At 40.9% G+C, this 5,315-nt stretch overlaps 1 protein-coding gene across 1 annotated transcript in view; it reads left to right on the top strand.

Moving 5' to 3' along the window:
* The window catches only part of mid2 (midline 2), an 88,829-nt gene that overhangs the window by 16,152 nt on the left and 67,362 nt on the right, over positions 1 to 5,315 (top strand). The window lies entirely within an intron of this gene.

Here is a 5,315-nt window from a genome sequence, read left to right as displayed (position 1 = left end):
GGTGAGGGAGGGCAGATACACTGTCGATCTGACAATGAAAACTGGTGATTCACTGTAGAGTCTCACAGTGTTGAGATTGAGTCTGTTGCCACTTCTGAAGGCTACCGGTACTAGAGTAGTGACCAAGGTCTCAAAGTACAAGTCAGTGTGTGTTAGTGTTCTCTGTGTCAATGTGTTTGTTCAGGTTAGGGATCCACATGGGAATGCATGCGTGAATGTGTCTTGTTAATACCCGTATAACCTGCCTTGCACTGAAGCATAGCCTTTCCTGGAAGTAATCGTATATTCTGCTTTACACCCAGGGAACAAGTCTATTTGATAAATGTCTAACATCTGGCTCTGGTTGCACCTCAGTTTGCATCCAGTCAGTATTTGCACATTTTGTGTTCTGTTTTAAAATTTCTCAAGCTTTGAACAGATTTGTGTGTGTGTGTGTGTGTGTGCATTTTTTTCTGGATTAGATTAGATTATATCTCAGTGGGGAAAATGAGCCTTTGAGATAGTGAGTAATAATGCAGTTCATCAGTGAAAACTTATATAAAATACTTGTTAGAAAATAGGATATTGACCCATGAAAAAGTGCAAATATAGTGTCACCAACGTTACTAACCAGGAATGCAAGAATAAGAGCTTTTGTGCTCTTGACAGTGCTTCTTTGAAAAATGAAGTATAACTGCTGCAGTGGGAATGCACTTGTGTCTTTGGTTCAGAGGACTAGGTGTGGTAATTTGTTTTGCCTGTTGCGCCTTCATCCCAACATCATCAAGTGTCCATTAAGCTCCCGTTTTGGCTCTGCAGCTGTGAGACTGCAATTCAGGAGGGAGCAATTTGGTTTTTACAAGTGGATTGTTTGTACGCGGATAATCATCTTTGTTCCACAAATGCCTTTTCTCTAGAATGATGCCTGCGTCAACAAAGTGAATTCATACACATGCAACCATACACCCAGGGGACTGTGACTCTGCTTTTAAATAAACAGCCTCTTTTATTGTTTCAATGTTTGCAACATTATGAAATGTCAGAAACCGTGACATCAGTGTTTTCTATTTCAAGGAATTCCCCCAAGGTCATGTCTCATAAACTGGTACTGGAATTCATTACTACTGACATACTTATTGGATCTAATTGAAGCATAAAAATACCTCAGTGTCACAACATACACAGTTGCTGGGGACACCCAGGTTGATTTGTTTAAGACCAAACCAGGCATCAGCTGTATACTGTACCACTACATAAAGCTCATACAAGTTCCCATTGGCAAAGTAAGCACAAAAATGGATTTTGACTACTCAAATAAAGGAGCTTGTTCTGTGAGATAAACCACAATATCAGTGTTCTATCTAAGTCTATCTCACTATCTAAGTGAGCCACTCATAGTCGCAACAAAACTGAAATGGCTTTCTGCTTATGGATGTGTCCTTGTACCTGCTAAAAGGAAAAGATTAGAATTTGCCGAATAAAATGATTTATCTAGCCCTGCTTCTTCAGGCAGACGAATGAATCATCAATGATCAACTGTTTGCAAGAGTGAGACCTAAAAATTTTGCCACGGTAACCAGAACAACAATATATCAGAGTGAGTGCCTCACATATTTGTGTGTGTGTGTGTGTGTTTTCCCTCCAAGCACCAGCTCAAGCTGTTCTCCGTCCAGATGGGACACTTCACCTTAACAAGAATGGCAGATGAAGAGAGACGACGAGACAGAAAGAGTTTGTGCTTGTAAATGTGCTGCTCTGACTGCGTGTGTGTATGTTTTTGTGAATGTCTATGTGTGTGTGTGTGTGTGTGGGTGTGTGTGGGTGTGTGTGTGGCAGCCTGTCTGCAGAACAAACGGCTTTACCATGAAGCTAGCAATTCGGCCCCTAAGTGGCTCCCATCATAGTCGGCACTGTTTCCCCAGAGTGACATAGCTAAAGCTTAATGGGCCTGGTGATGGTGTGTTAAAGCTTGGTGTTAATTATAACGCCATGCTCCGTTAAACACAGTCACATTAACTTCAGCATAAGCAGCACTGTTGAGCTCTGTCCTACGCAATAAAGTGAGACTGCTGATTCATTCAACATTTGAATTTGACACATATCCAGGATATAGATCATGTACTCATCTCTATTGGTATGATGCTCTTAATAATTGAGGGCATTGATTCTGTTTTGGTCTCTGTATATGTAGTTGATTGTTTTGTTGTTCTGATACTGCTGTCTCGACAGATGAACAATCCCACAGCATATTTGTTATGATGACATATAGTTTATTTCTGTGAGTAAGAAGGGAACTGCGTGATTTGTGTGACTTCCTGTGTTTTATTTGTCAAATGCTGATGAACAGAGAGGCAGGAGTCGTAGAAAATCATTTTCTGCTGGTAATAAGGTATTGATTAACTTGTATTTTCTTCTTTGTGATCATTTGCGGTGTCGTGAGGGAAATGGACGTTGTTTTTCTTTCTTGCATCAGTTTTACCTGACTCCAGAGCAAAGTGCATGTGGTCGTATGGCCTGTTTATCTTGAATCAGTGTGTATACTGAGAAACTTAATGAATGTGTGCTTTGTTTCCTGTTGTTGACATATTCAACACTGAAACAGCAGTCATATGGAGCTGAACGGCTGCTCAGCCTAAAGCTGCTCTCAGTGACAGAGAACATCATTCACTTGTGAAAATATTAATTTCACTTCTGATTTATTTGTTTAATTCCACTGATTGTTTTAGAAAGTAGTAGAATTTGTATATTTTAAAGTATTAAACTGCCTCTCTTACCCATGTCTGTCTTGCTGAATCAATGTTAATGAGATCAGAAGTGAAAGGTCCACTGAACAAATGGCTTCAGATTGAAGCAAATAAAGCTAAGCTAAAGCTAATGGTTATATATAGTGTAAAGGCGACGTCATATTTGCACCTTGAGTCCTGGGGCCACTGGCCTGGATTGTCATCAAAAGGTGTTGAAGGTTGTCCTTGCCTCCCCTCATCACCCAACCCCCCAACTCCACACACACCACACACACACACACACATCCTGTTTCTCTGGTTATTTCCATTCGTCTGCCCCCCGGTTATCAACTATCTGATAAAGTGGAGATAAATTAGACCTATTGTTGGTGTGATGAAGCAGAACCTCATACTTGCTCTGTTAGCTCGCCTATGAACTCTCTCCCTCTTTTTATCCCTCACACGGCCAGGCTGTGTGATAACAACCACATAAAGCATCTGATAAATAGCAGCCAAGGTGAATATTGGAGGACATTATGTGCATGTGCACACGTACGATACATAAACGTATATTAACATACAGGCTCACACACACACACACTTAGTTGCACACAAGCACGGTGCCCATTGCCTTTTATCAGCGTTATATCTGCATGGTTGGCTGCGAGCGGTTATTTATTTCTTTTCCAGATAATGAATTTTGTTACAAAGCTGCTGCATGCATATAACTACTTTCTTCAGCTGAGCGCCTTTCCCAAGCACTTAGCTGCTGCTCAAATCATGTTTGCTTTGAACACAGCTCAGTGTCGAGGCATGGTTTCTGGTGCAGCAGAAGGGAGGAGACTTGTGTTAGTGCAAATGAGTTTGAGCCTTTGAGCTCTGTTTCTGTCTTTATATAGTCCTGTCTTCAGCGTGTCCTCAGCTGGTTCCAAAGATTATGTGTGGTTGTGCAGCGTTTGTTTTTCAACGCAACTGAATTCACGTCAAGTCAGGATAGTGTCACAGCACAATCAACCTGTGGATGGCAGAGCTAACTCAATATACCCTAATCTGATCAATTTGATAAATTCAATAGGAGGACAATGCCGCACGTCAGCATGATGTTTTGTCAGACTCAACTGATTAAGGTCATAGCAACACATTTCACCTGCAAAATCTCCATTACATGATGTTAGTAGAGCTGCAACCATAAGTAAATTAATAAATTAGTCGACTGACATTGATTAGTCGATCGACAGAGGAATACTAATCACTATTTGATTTTTTCAGCTTTTGGGGCTTCTGAAAATCTGTCTGTATAGACAAAGAGCCAGCTAAGCCAGGATACTGGGATGATGAACAAAAATCAAATGCTGGTTGGACACACCGTGTTTAAAGTTGCTTGAGTTATTGAGTAATAGGTGTTAAAACTGGAATTCAGTTGGAAAACCTGGAGGCTGAATGCTCGCTTACTGGATAAACTTATTGATAAGCTCCCATTGTGGATAGTCATGCTTACTCATTTCATGCTCAACACTTCCTCACTTTGAAATTGTACTTTTAAACTTTGGAAGAAGAACATACAAAAACATGTGAGTTACATGTTTTTTTAGTGTCTAACGTTGTCTGCATTATGTATACAATGACCTAAGCTCAAGAGAGGTCACTCGAAGGAGTTTAAGCCCTGTCTCAAAGGTAAAAAAAACACTTTTTGATTTGTCATAACCAGTAAAGCCCAGTCATCAGTAAATCGTGCAGGGCACAAAAGGAAATGAGGGCAGTCTTTCAGGAACAACCTCACCTAATGAAATTGTCACTGTCAGCTATCTTGGTCCGTCCAGTTTAATGCTGTAGTTTCACGGTGTCTGCTTTGTTTCTTTTAAAAGATAGAGAGACACTGTGAGCTGTGCTCCTATGCTACTGAATCAGCTTGAGTCAGGGAGGGTTATTGGTGATTTCTCATGTCAGTGGTTTTAAGGCCACCCAGGGGAGACGGCTTGATATGCAGTCTGCAAGGTGCTGAGATTTGAAGGGCTCTGAAAAAGAAGGGGGAGGAACTGAAATCAATTTTCTTGTTTAGCTTAGGCCCTGTTTTCACTGTCCCACTTGAAATTGTTGTTGGGGTCATGCTTTAAAAGTTTAAATGTCCTTGGAGTTAAGTGTTTATTGCTTGATGAGTCATAAGTCAGTGGTGAAAGAACGATGGAAGTAAAATGTATAAGGAAGAATGAAGAGCTGAAAAATGTTATGTTAAGAGCCTTTCAGAGTGGTACAGAAATGCAGAGGTCCTCGGTTTTTCCCATCTTTCTCCATCCTCATCTGCTGCTGTGCATCTGTCTCCTCTCCTTCTCTCTGCTATTCTCTTCACTCCATTGATTTTTACTTCTTCCAACATCTATCTTTTTCCTCCCTGTCCATGCAGTCATTCCTTCTCTTCTCATATGGCTCTGCAGGAGGAATCGTGTTAAAGGCTGCAACAAGGGAGCCCGGCAGTCCACAGTTGTGCAAGCTGAATGGCTGATACATAATAGTGCAAGAAAATATGTGTGTTAGTGAAATTTCTGCTAAATATACACAGGCCATTCCATCCTACCTGAAGCCAACATCTTATTACTAGGGATGCTCGATATTGGC

The sequence above is a fragment of the Morone saxatilis genome, unplaced genomic scaffold, assembly GCF_004916995.1.
Source record: "Morone saxatilis isolate NCDOM2014 unplaced genomic scaffold, NCSU_SB_2.0 Contig22, whole genome shotgun sequence".
In the NCBI taxonomy this organism is placed as follows: domain Eukaryota; kingdom Metazoa; phylum Chordata; class Actinopteri; family Moronidae; genus Morone; species Morone saxatilis.
The sequence above is the reverse complement of the archived record's forward strand: the minus strand, read 5'-3'. Positions and strand labels throughout refer to the sequence as shown.